General features: G+C 37.3%; 1 long non-coding RNA gene across 1 annotated transcript; it reads right to left on the reverse strand.

The window, feature by feature from the left end:
- Positions 1-524: 524 nt before the first annotated feature.
- LOC134759126 (uncharacterized) lies at positions 525-15,623 on the reverse strand. Its single transcript, XR_010135050.1, has 3 exons — positions 15,556-15,623; positions 1,820-1,961; positions 525-1,432 (listed from the first exon to the last, which is right to left on the reverse strand). It is a non-coding gene; the product is annotated as an uncharacterized lncRNA (long non-coding RNA).
- Positions 15,624-16,062: the final 439 nt, after the last annotated feature.

Consider the following 16,062-nt stretch of genomic DNA (forward strand, 5'->3'; position numbering starts at 1 on the left):
TATGTGCCACCTCACCCAGCTAATATTTTAGTTTTTTATAGAGATGAGCATCTCACTATGTTGCTCAGGTGGTCTCAAGCTCTTGAGCTCAAGCCATTCTCCCACCTTGGCCACCCAAAGTGCTGGGATTACAGGCATAAGCCACCATACCTGGCTTATATAGTATTTAATATTGCTTAATAGAAATATGAAATATCATTAAAATGAATTAATATGAAAATTTAAGTAAAATTATTCAAATATAATTATTTTATGTGTATAAATCTTATTAAATATATTTATAAAAATAACATATTCACATTTCTTCCATTCAATGATCACCAACTTGCCAATGTAAAGAATTGAGATAATACTAAACACGTTATACTTAAGCTTAAAAATATACAATTTTAAGAGTGAAGTGCATGGTTTAATATTGAAATGTTTCTCAGTTGATATGTGCAATTATTCTGAATAGTAGAGTACCTTCCAAACCACAAACTGTAATATAAAAAGATTCAAGAAAAATGGATGTTTGAGATTCCTGGAAATCTGGTGCTTTAATAATGCCAAAAAATTATTCATGAGAGGAAAAAATTCACAAGGTAGTAATTTTATCTTTTCTCTTTCCCAAATATTTTCACTCTTCAGGTCTTCTGTGCAAAGTTGTGTCCACCCCCAAAGTCTGAAGTGGCTCCATTCACAAACTTCCATGGAATTTGGACTTGGCCATCTTTCCTTTCAAGAATATATGGTAAGTGACCTTGAGAAACACTTCTCTAAGGCCTGAACAATGTCTGTGAGCTGATGCTTTGGTTTATGGGTTGTGCTGTGCCACTGTTGAATATAGGTTCCCAAGAGATAGGAGCATAAATGTGTTTTTATAAATTTACTCATATTGCATCTGTGGTATTCAGGATCTTCTAAAGCATAGGGTTCAGGGAAAGGCCACCTCTTGTGTCAGAGTCTAAAGGAGATATGATGTGGATATGGCAGATCAGCACTCAACCTCCATTCCAACCTCCTTCCATATACATTTATATTTGTAAAACTAGTAATCTAAAAATTACATTTCCCAGACTCCCTTACAAGTAGGGTTCTGGTTAAATTGAGTTTCTGCCAGCATTTGCACTCACATGAGATTTGGAAGGAGAAGTTGATCAGAAGCGATCTTTCTGCTGATATTGTTGTTGCAGCTGGCAAGCTCAGTCATGGAAACACTGAGTTTTATGTAGCAACATTTCAGGCTCCAGTCTGGGGGTTGGCCTCTGAGTTTTTGCTAGTGCAGAACTGCCATGCATAAAGTAACTAGATGAGGTGTCATCCTTCTATCCCCAGGCCACAGGCAAAGTGGTTTCTTCCTGGAACCAACAGATGCTGTGGCAGCTTCCCTATCTCCTTTTTGCCTTTGGCAGAGGTAGCAACTCTCTATTTGGTGATGCTGCTTTATGTCCTGAAAGGAAAGTGAGAGCAGAGGCTTGAGAAGGGAATAAAGTTCAGGTGCAGGCAAAGAAGAGCAGAAGAGAGAGCCAACCTTCAGTGGGTGCTCACTTTCTGTGTCCTCTATCACATAATTGCATTTCAGACCTTATCTCATTTAATGTTTTTAACTCATTTTTTAAATAGGTGAATGATATAGTAATGCATCTTGCATGTATTAAAGTCCAATTGTGAACAGGCCATGTTCAATTGCTTTCAAAATTATCTTCTCAGTGAGTTCTCACAATAAAGCTTCGAACTATCGATCTTTATTTTACAAATGAGGAAATTAAAGCTCAGCAAAATTAACATCACATGGTCAATAAGTGGCAGAGGTGATTTGGGGCCTTTTTATGATTACCTCGACTTCAAAACTCTATTTCCTATCACATGAAGGATGGAGATGGAGCTAAATAATGTGGATGACTCAGTTAATTCTCTGGAGACTACCAGGATAACCCATACGATATTTTCTTCTGCAAATCTCCATTTGTCTTCTTAGCCTATATAAAGTAGTAGTAGATCAAGCTTTGTTAAAATAGGTTATTGATTTTATTTCTTGTTGTGAATTGATATTTGTTTTGAAATTTATTTGAAGTAATTTGGATAATACATGAAAGCATGAAAAAGAACATAAAAATTATCCGAATCCCACTATCTCCAAATAACCACTGTGTACATTTTAGTAATCCATCTTTCTAGGTTTTATTTTTTCTATGTAAATGAATGCACACAATTACACTTACACAGCTCACACTCTCTAATAATGTGCTCATTTTATTTGATAATTGCTTATAATGATTTCCTGTCATTACTTTTTTCCTAAATCTTCAGTCTGATAACCAGCTAGTATTCCATTTAATTGATATGTCATAATTTATTTCACTGGTTTTATAGTTCTGAACCTTTGTTTTTCCATTGATTTTTGGCTGTCACATACAAAGCTGCATTGATCATACACATTGATGTTTCTTACGTGCTTAATAACGTTTTTAGGAATGGGATTTTAGGGTCAAAATACATTGTGGGAGTGGATGCATGTATATTATCATACTGCCTTCCAAAAGGATGTATCTCACATTCTCATCAATATTTTGTAAGAGTGGCCATCCCCACCCCTCCATTGCTACAATTATTTTTAAAAATTATTTTAAATTTTATTTTTAAAAAATCAGTTAAAATAAACCAAAAGTACGTATCACCTCAAATAGGAACTTATCCTTAATTCAATTAGAGCCATGTTAACATTGAGTTATGTGGGGGATAGGGAAACAGTTTGGTTTTTCTGTCACTTTCACCCAGTATCAATGGGACTTGGAAAATGATGCCACCTTGCTTATTCTTATCCTACAGTTAAAACTGCCTGTTAAGACTTGTCCCCTCCTCATACCCTGAGAGAAGTTTGATCTCTGCCATCAAGATGTGACAGCATGCTGTCTGGCTGTAACCTTTTTTATTGCCTCAGTATGGACTTCCTGGAATCTAGGCCTTTTAGGACACTGTGATAAATGTTTGATCAGTTTAAAAGAAGAGGCAGAAAAATCCCTAAATATCTGAACTATGCCAGCAAATTCTCTGAAGTGGCTTTAGTGTACCTATTTTTAAAAATCAATTTTTGTACCTAGCACTTTGATGTTATTTTCCAAATTCCTTTTGCTATGATCAAAATCAATGTTGAGTGAAGTACTTTGCTGGGCTACAGGACTCTTCCATGAGGCCTTTGGCTGGCAATAAATAGGGTAGAGGGAAAGAAAAGTGTAGTTAGGGTCTAAAAGTTTGAAGGGAACCTGAATGTTACCTGACCCAATCTCTCTCCCAATCTTGGACCTGAGAACAAAAGACTGCATTCTATTTCCTCTGGCAAAGAGTTCAGCATAATGCTTGTATTTATACTACGCAATTGCAAGCATCCTACTTGCATTATCTCATATGTTCTCACATAATAATGGCCTGAAAAGACCATCTATTATCATTGCCATTTTTCAGATTAGAAAAGGGAGACATAGACAGATTATTTTGCCTAAAACCATATAGCAAGTAATTGCTAGAACCCAGATGCAAACCCAAGGAGTTTTGTTCTAGAGCTCACACGCTTCTCACACTGCTCTTTGCCTTGATGATGGAAAGTAGCTATGCTTTGAGCCAGCCAGGAAAACTCAAGTTTGATCCCAGTTCATTCTCCACCTCTCTGATCTGCTCTCCCAGCTGTGCTGTGTTTTAGGGTATATTGATTGGCACTGTGGTGCAGGGAGAGAGGATGGAGTTCCAGTCCATCTAAGCCTTGTCTCCTCTACTTCCTCACCATGCTGCTTTGGGCAAATTTCACAGCCTCTCTGAAACCTCGTTTTCCTCATCTGCATAGTTAGGATCACAATAACCACAGCACTATTTAGTTGTGAGTTTGTAATAATAATTTAGCAAAATACCAAAGAAACAGATGTTTTATTCATCTTTTTTTCCCTTTGTTTTGAGAGATAGTACCTCAAATATCCATGGCTCAACTTGATCTTATTGTCTCTTGACTCAATATTCTCAATTCTATTGTTTTTAAAATATTAATAACAACAACAATAATAAATGTCTAACTTCACATCAGCTTTACATAAATCATCCTGGCCCATCATCATCTACAATTCTCACTACAATCCTGTGAGAACAGCAGTGACTTTATTATCACCCTCATTTTACAGAGGAGGAAATGGAAGCTTGGGAAGATGGGGGGACCTGACCAAAGTTATGGCAAGTCCACGTGAGTGAATCTGTGTCTTGAAAACAGGTCATCTGACATTGGGGAACAAATTTTTTCCACCACAGCGTACTTTCTTTAACTTCTCACATGATATGTTTTCCACACTTTCTGTTGCTACTCTGGTTTTTTCCTTTTAGGTCATGGTCATTGTCAATAACTTCTTGGAGGTTGGTAGAACTGAGTTCAGCATTTCAAACGTGACCCGCCCCACACCACATATTTTAATGTCCGCTCATTCCAGGATGCCTGGAAGAATGGGTTTCACTCTAGGCTCTGTTTCCAATTTGTTGCGTGATATTGGTCAAACTGCTTTACCACTCTAGTCCTTGGTTTCTTCATTTTCAAAAGAAGAGATTGAACAATGTCATATATATTGTAGGCCTTCAATAAATTTTGCTAGAATAAAGGAATGAATGGATGAATCAGTAAATTAATGATTAAACTGGATAATTTCTTAATTCTTTATATCTTTGATTTTATATTAAGAGTAGCATTTAATAATTAGCATGGTTCCATCTATATGATTGACTTAATTTCTTTAGCAACACCCAAAATTGAGCCAAGATTCTAACTGTTCAGTGGTAAGCCTCTTTCCTCCTTGGCTTTATGTTTTTATGCAGAAGGTCCCCCATTACAGCAACATCTTGGCCTCTTTGTTTACCACCACCTTCAGAGAAGAAAGAGTAATTTAATTGACTAGTGAATTGCTCAGTTCATTCTGATTCTTCTTTTTGGGATGTTCCTGTTTGTAAAGAGGAACCATCTAGTCTATTTTCTCCATTATGTACCAGTTTAGTGGAGGCTGACTTTGTATGCCCAATGAGGGAAACAGTGATTTGGAGTTAAGTTTAATTCAGAGTGTTAGTAAGCCCATTGACTCTATATGGAAATCATATTAATAACTATTAACAGCTTTTATCATAGTGAAGATGATATTTGATTTTCATTTCTCCAATCTTGAATCCAGTTATCAGTTGGCCCCATAATTAGAAAAGAGTGAGGTATTATTTATTGACTACCAATATCTGTCATTTGGTGAAAGCAAATAATCTTAAACACAGATAAGAAATAATATTTAAGGGTAAAATAAAAGGTAAAGGATAGAGGATTTGTTGGTCAGGAGTATTGGGGGAACCTGCCCCCAATATTTCAACATAGGTTCTTTCTATTTTCCCAAAGTGTCGGCTGATCTGAGAAATAAAAAGAAAGAGTACAAAGAGAGGAATTTTATAGCTGGGCCACCGGGGGTGACATCACATATCGGTAGGTCCGTGATGTCCACCTGAGCCGCAAAACTAGCAAGTTTTTATTAGGGATTTCAAAAGGAGAGGGAGTGTATGAACAGGGAGTAGGTCACAAAGATCACATGCTTCAAAGGGCAAAAAGGAGAACAAAGATCACATGCTTCTGAGGCCAGTAAAGACCACAAGGCAAAGGACAAAGCAAAGATCACAAGGCAAAGGGCAAAATCAAAAACTCCTGAGAAGGGTCTATGTTTAGCAGTGCACTTATTGTCTTGATAAACATCTTAACAGAAAACAGGGTTCGAGAGCAGAGAACCGGTCTGACATCAAATTTACCAGGACTGGGGTTTCCCAATCCTAGTAAGTCTGAGGGTACTGCAGGAGACCAGGGCGTATCTCAGTCCTTAACCACATAGGACAGACACTCCCAGACTAGCCATTTATAGACCTTCTCCCAGGAATGCAATTCTTTTCGTATTATATTCCTTGCTAGGAAAAGAATTCAGCGATATCTCTCCTACTTGCACGTCTGTTTATAGGCCCTCTGCAAGCAGAAAAATATGGTCCTTTTTGCCCGACCCCTTAGGCAGTCAGACCTTACGATTGTCTTCCCTTGTTCCCTAAAATTGCTGTTATTCTGTTCATTTTCAAGGTGCACTGATTTCATATTGTTCAAACACACATGTTTTACAATCAATTTGTACAGTTAACACAATCATCACAGGGTCCTGAGGTGACGTACATCCTCAGCTTATGAAGATAATAGGATTAAGAGATTAAAGTAAGACAGGTATAAGAAATTATAAGAGTATTATTAGGGAAGTGATAAATGTCCATGAAATCTTCATAACTTATGTTTCCTGTGCCATGGCTCCAGCCAGTCCCTCTGTTCAGGGTCCCTGACTTCTGGCAACACAGGAGCATGGCGTTGGACCCAAAGCTTTGGCTTGTGGTATCCATGGGGGATCTTAACTAGTTTGTAGTGATCTGTGTTGTACCATGGGACTGGTTTTGGTTTTACAGCTGTGTACTTGGTCCTTCTGGAGGCTTTGTCTACAAATGAGTAGGTTTTATTATATAAGCAAGGTAGAATTTTAATAATCATACACCATAGGAATATGATGGCCATTTAGATCTTCATTTTGGGCTGTTGTAAGTGGACCTTAAAGCATTCAGATGTGGCTTGCCTTAGTATTTCAGGCAAGGTTGAGACAGAGATTAGAACCTTTTGGTCTTGATGGGTGGTACAAAATGTCTGCTTTTCCCGAGATCCTCAGCCAAGAGTCAGATCTGCAACTGGGACTTCAAAACAATAAAGCTAGCTATGTTCCACTTGTACTGCAGAGCCCTAATGTGTTAAGTTCTTGCTTTAAACTGTTATTGTCAGGCCTAGGCAGGTGGCCTTAAACTTGTGGCTGTAAACTCCATTTGCTACACTAAAGACCAAAGGAAGAACCTGAAGGTACCAACTTCTTACAAATATGAGCTTGTCTGCTGGTTCCTGATAGTTACATACCACTGCATGGTGTCAAGTTGGCATAGAGTTTGTTCATTTTGAAGCATCTGACTATGACTTTAATTTCCCAAGATGAAATGATTTTGTCTACAGAATGGTGGTATATTTTATCAGCAAACAAAATAAAGAGAGATCTTCACTGTAAAAAAGAATAAACTATTTTCTTAGAGATAATTATTGAAAATCCAGAGGTTAATCAGGTAACTCAAAAGGCTGCCTGTGCCTCGAATATTTACCACAAAGGGATTATGTAGAAAATCAAGGAAGAACTAGAATATATTGACTGGTATGCATTAGTCTTATTGTCTGGACAATAGCAATAGAAAAATGGAAATTAAGTATAGGAAGAGAGTGTTAAAGCAGAAACAAAAAACAGATTACCATGGAAGAAATGTTGACATCTTAGAAAAATAATAAGGCAGATATAAAAGGAAAAATTGATGTTAAGGACTATGATAAGCAGATATAAAATTAAAAGTAATGCATCTTGGTATAATTGCTCTAAAAGAGGGCCTTAGAATATTTTGGTTGCTCTTAGATCAGAAAACATGACAGTTGTACAATGAAATATAATAAAGAGGAAAGATCTTGGAAATTAGACTGGAATTCACGTGCCAGGGTGCTGGCACTCACTAAGAGGTGACCATATAAAGAATCCCCTGAAGACTGGGAGAGACATGTGAGTGATCCAGAAAGTCTGGACAGACAAGAGAAATCATCAGAACATATGCAAAATAATTTCTGGATCGACTTCACAGTGACATAGATGTTATAGGTGAACTAGCAGCTTTTACATTTAATCTAATTTTGGATTTATGATTCTAAGGCTACCATCCAGAGATAACTCTTCACAGTTAAATGATTAGATTAATTACATGATAGCACAATCTTCCTTTTGATTAACTCACTGTCAACCGATGAATAATTTTAATTAGATCTTCAGAATTCCTTTTGCCATATAATGTAGCATAATCCCCAGTGTGATAGCTTATCCTATTCACAGTCCCAGGGATTAGAGTAGGATATCTTAGGGACTATTTTAGGATTCTTTCTACCACAACACATAGGGAATCTAAGCAAAATAGTGATGATTAAGTCCAGCCTACATTAGATGTAGTCTGATGGAAAATTATCTCCTGGATTGCATGCTTCAACTCAATAAATAATAATGGACAAGACTTATTGAAATGGGAGAGGCTTTTGGCACAGCAAGAAATTATTTATTTTACATGTCGCATTGTGGGAAACAGCCTATAAGATAAAATTAAGAGTATAATACTGGACAAATAAATATCTTGACCAAAAAAGCAGAGAAGGAAAAGAAGAAAGGCATTTAATTACAGCAAATAGTAGAACTCTTATTTGTTAGAGAAGGAAAGATGCCAAAGAAGCAGATTGAATAGTTAGAAACTCAGTTAAGTGTTCCTGCGAGACTTAGCAGAACAGAGGAAAAAGAAACATTGAAGGCATAGTTAACTGCAGCAAAATAGGATCTAGCAGAAAGAACTTCTATTCAAGACCAGGATCATTTAAAAGGAACAAAGACAATGTCTTGAGGAGCTCATGGAAGAAGAAGTGATCCTCACCAGGACCCTGGAACAAACATTTCCAAAGCATCAATAGCAGCCTTAGTTCTAGAATATACTGAGTGACTTTAACAGAAACAAATGTTTGGATGAGGAGAAGTCTAGAAGGCAGATTTTTTTTTTATGACCCAAGGAATTTCATTGCAAGAAGGAACAGCACCATCTCAGAAATGAACATGCTTGCTCACAAAGATAATGTGAAGGCTGAGGTACTGACGTTGTCCTGGGTGCCAGGAATGTTGAGCTCAACATGATCAAGAGTGTTAAGAGGTTTTGAATTAACAGGGGCTTCCACAGATGGGTATGTCCTTGCTTTTGTGAAAGGCAGGAGTTTCATAAATGCAGCCCTTTAAGAAAGTAGATTACGCCAAAGCGGGCAGATCATGAGGTCAGGAGATCGAGATCATCCTGGGTAACACAGTGAAACCCCATATCCACTAAAAATACAAAAAAATTAGCTGGGCGTGGTGGCATGTGCCTGTAGTCCCAGCTACTTGGGAGGGAGGCTGAGGCAGGAGAATTGCTTGAACCCAAGATGCGGAGCTTGCAGTGAGCCGAGATAAAGCCACTGCACTCCAGCCTGGGTGACAGAGTGAGACTCTGCCTCAAAAAAAAAAAAAAAAAAAAGGAAAGTAGATTAGTGAGACATTTTCCCCCATCAGGTATGGCAAATACACCATTAATACTTGATGGTAGATTTCTCCTAAATAAGTTTCAGCTCAAGTCTATAGACTCTTAATAGCTTAAATAGACTGACCAGCATTCTAGTCATGAGCATCCGCAATGCTCTCAACTTCAGATACTTCTGAGTTTCTGCTATTCCCTGGGGCAATTAAGTACCAGAATAACATTTTACTTGGGTTAAGTGATTTGGAGACTGAGACTTTATGCTTTCTAATTTTCTGGTCATGAAGTAAGTGCCAAAATAATATTTTTAGCCCTATTAATTCTTTGGATTCTTTAAAAAAGGGAGCTCATGAGAGATTTGGAATTGGACTTATACAAATCTGAGACCCTATCAGAAAGATATTTGTTATAGTATGACAGCCCAGGTTATAGAAGTGAAGGGATCAAGAATCCTTCTAGGCTGGACATGTTGGCTTACATCTGCAACATCTCTACATTTCCAGTATTTGAGAGCTGGAGCACCTCTTATGAGCTTTTTTGGACAAAGTGGCAGGGCATAATTTGGTGGAATAAAATATAAATTTCTAGTATTAGGTATAGCATGGCCTTGGAGTTAATTTAACTTATATCTATCTGGCATACTGTAGGGCTGTCTGACCCATTCTGGGGGAAAAATATTCAGTTTACCGGAAGGATACCACGAGGTATAATGGTTAATACTGAAGGAGTGACTTCATGAAAAGGGAGGCAGGAATGATTTGGTAGATTGCTGATCTTCTGTTATAAGGGGTTGGCTTATAACCCCTTATGATATAACCCCTTGGAAGATCCTGGGTTGATGACTGAGCTCTATAATTAAAAAATGTTAATTTTCTATAAATTATGAAAATGTTAGGGAATTGAAATGTTAGGGAGAGTTCTTTCTCCTGGTCTCATGTTTTCTATGAAAGGATCTTCTTTAGAATGATGTCCCTGGCCTCTTGCCCCAACTTTTTTATACCTCTGCATCTCCACTTCAACCAGAAGAGGACTGACCATATTTTATTGGTGGGTTTGGAAGAAGGAACCCAGCAGGAATGGCTTACCTTACTCTGGGTTTCCTTTGGGATCTGTCTGTCTGAAAAGGGAAGCTTTCTGACCTGCTCTCTCTACTTCAATGGAGCATCTTTCACCCACTATAAGGAAAGTCTGCAGTTTTAGGGGCTAAGTTCATTTCAAAGAAGTGTTACTAAGCCAGTTTGAGCGCTCATCACACAAAGTTTTAGTCCATGATACAGCTAACATAATTGTCTTCATGTCTCACCTCCTGACCCTTCTCAGTTTGTTTCAATGCATTAACTGAAACCTAATGAGTATAAAAGAAGTGGGGGTCTGGGTTCCAAATCTAGCCCCGCCACTGGTATGCTGCTGCCTGCTGGGAAGATTACATCTATTCCCCGCATCTGAGACATCTCAGATATATAATGAAAGGATTGGACAAGGTAATCTTTAAACTTTCTTTTAGCTTTGCCGTACTGTGGCATGAATGGGAGACCTTCAGAAGGGAGTTCATGTTTGTAGTCTGTATTGCATATTGATTAACTGCCTTTTAACATCATAATTGTTAATCATTTATTGTGGCCAGATTTGGGGAAATGGGTTCCCAGACAGTGGTGTCATATATGGGGTCAACAATTCGTTGCTATTAGGGTCTGCCCAGCTGTCATTGGTGACATTAAAAATCAAACAGAGCCTTTTGTGGTCTCCCTGCCTTCTTATGTTTAGATAGTTTTGATAATTAAGATTCTGATAATCTAGACATTTTTCTCAGAGAAAGAAAAAACACTGCCAAAACCTCCAAGTGGGTCGTGTTTGAATTTGGCTGTATTTAAGAAGTATGTCTACAAGTTTGAATTATCTCTTTTCCTGAAGAATTTTTTTAGGGCTGATATTCCTGCCTCCCACCCTCATGATTTTGTGTTTTTCTCTCTGGCCTTCTCTTTCAGCCATACTGTCTTTCTTAGACTTTAACCTTATTTATGTTTCCAATCTCCATAGTACCTGGACACCTTGGCAATCAGCTTTTAATTTTAGTATGAAGCAGAGTGGGAGAAGCAGATGAAATATCATTGCTAAATAAATATTGGGCTTCTCTTTGTAGTTTTGAAATATTTTGAAACATTAGAAGTTGAAAAAAGAGCCAGGATTTTGAAGATTTGTTTTGTGTGTGTAGTTTTTCTATGGGATGCAGTCTGTCATATCCACACAGACATGGTGATGTGAAAAGAGAAAAATGGATCACCTTGAGATGGCACAGTGGAAGGAAAAGTCTGTGTTTTGAGATCCACTTCTGTAGTTCTTTTGTATGACTACCTCTGGTAATAGTATTTCTGATAGTTGACTGAATACCTAGCAATGATGATATTTTTAAAATGTTAATATTGAGGTTTCATTGTGTGCAAAGGACGTTCACATAAGGCAACATGTAGTAGCTCTTCCCTGAGACCAGCGATGTCCCAGAGAGGGACGTTGTATCGGTCTGAGTCTGAGTCCTGCAGTGAAGAGAATGGGAGAGGAGCCACATTTGACCCATGTGGACAGATACTATGGGAGAGAAATAAACCTCTATTGTTGCAAGCCTGAGAGTTTTGGAGGTTGTTTGTTACCATGGAATAATTTAGCAAAGCTGAGAGATAGTGGTGGCAGCACCACAGAACCATTCTGAAAGACGAACTGATAATACAAAACAAAGCACAATGCAATGACAACAGAAAAAAGGATGATATAGACTCCGCAACAAGACAATTCAATTAGAAACTCTAGAATCTCTGGTGGCAGGGTTCAGATATCAGGTATCTGTGTTTTAAAAAGCATCCCAGGAAATTCTGATGTACCATGATAGTGGTGAACTACTTATCTAGAGGAAAAGTAGAAATAAGTTTGCTTCTTTGTCTATTTTCACTCAAGGACTTTGGAGGATTTATTTTAGTCGGAAAAGCCCCATGTTGTGACTAAGTCATTTTGCTAAAGGGAGAATGCTGGGTTAGGATTTATGGTTCAAGCTTTAGCTAGTATTATCTGGTCTTAAGCAATCATGTAGTTAGCGTCTCAAAGGTTAAGAGCAGAGTAGGACTTGGCTTCATTCTTTCAATAGGTGTGTATTGTTGGTTGATTGCAAACTGTGTGTCAGGCTCCGTGGTAAATGCAGAATTATTCCATTAGCAAAAGTTGCTAATGTTATAAGGGCTACCAAAGAATATTCAACCAAGCTGTGCAGAGATGCCGAATGGGATATCTAACCCAAAAGGTGGAAAGAAAGGCTTTCCTGTCTATTTATAATCCTTACTTCTAGTATTGTCTTAGCATAGTCTTCTTGTCTCTTTGTTCCAAAGACACAATTGTCTGGGAGAGTAAGGAAAACAAAGACACTAGCTTAGGAAAGGCCATATAATTATATTAGTAAGTACCATTTATCATTGTCTTTAACTACTACAAGCTGAATTCCTTCAGGGTAAGGGAGCACCATGTCTATGAGTTATTCTCAAACATTTCAGAAAAAAATAGATTTAGTTATGTGGGAGGAGGGAAGAGAAGGAGAAGAGACAAGGAGAAAGCAAATATTAACATTGGGAGAATCTAGGTGAATGGTATATGAGACTTTTTTTATTCTTGAAACTCATGTACATTTGAAAGTATGTCAAAATAAGAAAAAAGCTAAGAGGAAAAATTATGCTTTTCCTATACACAAAGATACTTTCTATTACTTTAGGAAAAGTCATACTTGGAATGGTAAGGCTTAAGATGGATGGAAGTGCAGTAGTAAGGGGTCTTATCCCTGGGTTGGGATCAGGATACATAGATCTGGTTTAAGGTATCCTGAGTTTCTATGCAAGATGATACTTGTCTGGATTTTATTCAACAGACCAAGGGCATTGGGCTTGTTGGGAAAGGAGGATGATAGGGATGATTTTCTGATTCTGTGTTTCCTGTTTATTTGCATGGTCCTACCACCATCTCGTTAGCCAAACTAAACCCTTGGAATAATCTCTAACTCTTCCTCCATTCTATAAGTTACTAGTTCCTGTAATTTCTATAAGTTACTAGTTCCTGTAATTTCTCCCTCTGAAGTCTTTTGGGTTCTCCTCCCACCTGCCTCACCACTCCACTCCCCAAGCCTGGAAATATAATGCTCTCCTACATCCACCATTCAGCTTGCCCTCATTCCATTAAGGTCTTATGTGCAGCCAAGGTGATCTTTCTAACCAAGGTGATCTTTCTAACATACACAGCTCTCAAACACCTCTACTCATGCCATTTCTCAAAGCATCAGTGGCTTCTTAAGGCCTATGGAATAAAATACAGAGGCTGCAACTTTTCATTGTATGCCATGATGTGGCTCCAAAATTCTTTTTTATTCTTCCTACTACTAACACCTTTATGCACATAGCTTCAGCATCACTACTTTCTCTCTATCATTTATGTTTGTTTGGTCTGAAATTTTGTCTATTTGGCATTCATGCATGCCCTCACTCTTTTGTTCACAGATATTTACTGAGCACCTACTATGCACTGTCTGTTGGGGATGCAGTGGTAAATGAAGTTGATCCAATCCTTCCCTTCTATGCATCTACAAGCTAATGAGAAAGAGGCATACTTTAAAAGAAAAATATATGTATTTATGCATGTTATGACTATAAAAAGAGTTACAAAATAGAAATATACATGAGGACTCTACTATGTATATAGTTTAGGAATATCTACTATATCTACTATATTAAGGGACTATCATGAGGATATTCCCCTAAAATTCTCCTACCCTCTAATATATCCACATTTTTTCCATTGTTTTTCAAGATCCAAAGTTTACCTCTTTAAATAGATCTTGCCTTAAGACTGATGTAATATCTTCCTCCTCTGAATGACAATAGTGCTCCAACTGAACATTCCCTATACACTAGATCAATAGTTACATATTATTATTCCGGAGCCTGAATGACTGTAGGTCAACAGTTACATATTATTATTACTAAACCCCAAGGAGGCTAGGTCAACGGTTACATATTATTTGTTGTTTTAATCCTTGTTTTACCTCCATTTCTAATCTCTGATGTCTATGACTTTGCATTTCCTGTTTTTTGTTCTCTTTATTGCCTCAGGGCCAGTCATAGAACTTTCCTTGTAATAAAGAATTCTGTGCACAAAATATTTATCAAATGAATAAATAAATGAACTCATTTATAACACATAGAAATATATTGTACAGTATGCCTTCTGTAATAACATATGAGCTGATTTTATTAATACAATCTTTATTAGATCAAGAAAAATAATTGCTGATTTTTAATATAATCATTGCAAATTCTGGCCTTGACTGCCAAAATCAAGATCTGTTTTAAGGGCCTTGGACAGAAAATGTTGAAAACTACTTTAGTATAAAAGTAAATAATATACATAGAATAGTGAACAATAAATAACATAACTGAATAAATTTGGCAGAATAAAAATTTTGAAATACTAAGTGATCTTAGTATTTGATAGCAAAACAGGGTGATTATTGTCACTATAGACTATAGTACATTTAAAAACAACCAAAGAGTATAAATGTATTGTTTGTTACACAAAGGATAAATGCTTGAGGGGATGGATACCCCACTTTACATGCTGTGATTATCACGCATCACATGTCTGTATCAAAACATCTCATGAACCCCATAAATATACACATCTTCTGTGTACACATATAAATTATAATAAAAAAATTAAAAATGAAATGTTAAGTGATCTTTGTCTATTTTACCATTTCTCCTTATGTCCTTTCTCCTCTCCCTATTGGAGTAGAGCTCTATCTAGCTATCCTTACCTTTTTCTCTGTCCATTGCCTCAGAGAAGGAACATGACAGGGAGAATGTAGATAACAAAAATAAGATGGGCTTTTCTTGGCTTTGGAGTCATAAACATTAGGATCTTTGGGAAGCAGAAAGTACTATAGACATATACTAAATTTGAGAGAAAACGGAATGATTAGGCAAGGATACTCTGTCTTTTCTGCTCCCACTCTTATTCTAAGAATGATTTCTCTGATGAGAGGAATAAATTTTAAGAGGAAGCAATAGAGTTTAGTTAGACCTTGATGAGTTCCTGTAAAAGGAAACTTTATCTTACGCTTCCTGGACTAAGCCAGGTGAGGCACACAAGCCCCAGATGGATTCCTAGGTAGAGGCTGAAGGAGGTTGCAGGTCTCCACCAGGATGGTAGGATGACAAGTTTTAGCTGATACAGTGTCAGTCAGCTTTGCAGATTCTCATGTCCTGGACTGGCAGGGGGTTAACAGAATTCTTGAGTGTTCAAGATTGACCCAGGAATATATAGAAGAGGCTTACGGTCAGTGATGCTGACCTGTCTGAACCAATGACCAAAGGCCATGTGAGAGAATGACAGCACAGTAGATGATACTGGAGAGTTAATGGTGAGGACAAGGTGATCTTCAACACACATTATGTCACAATGCACACTCTTTAGAACTTTGATGATAGAACTGAACACTTTCCAAATGCTTACATAATTTCCTTTCCTGTGTTGTTTGGGGTGACTGTCTTGCAAGTACAATTTTTTCTTGTTTAGCAAGCAATAAATGCAGCTTTTTTGTTTCAGATCTTGATGGCCTCCCTCTTCCTTTGACTAAACTGAATCATATAAAATTTTAAAGAAATATTGTATACATGAGTTTGTAGATTTAGTATTGTACCTCCTAGGTGTGTATAATACCAGCTTTCAAAAGCTCACAATCTATTTTCAGATGTTGGCTGCTGGACTAAACAATTTTTGTAACACTGGCATATAATGTGAGAAACGCAAAGATAAGCTGAGAAGCTCATTTGAAAGAGCTCAATAAATGTCATTCCT

The sequence above is a fragment of the Gorilla gorilla genome, chromosome 7, assembly GCF_029281585.2.
Source record: "Gorilla gorilla gorilla isolate KB3781 chromosome 7, NHGRI_mGorGor1-v2.1_pri, whole genome shotgun sequence".
Lineage (NCBI taxonomy): Eukaryota > Metazoa > Chordata > Mammalia > Primates > Hominidae > Gorilla > Gorilla gorilla.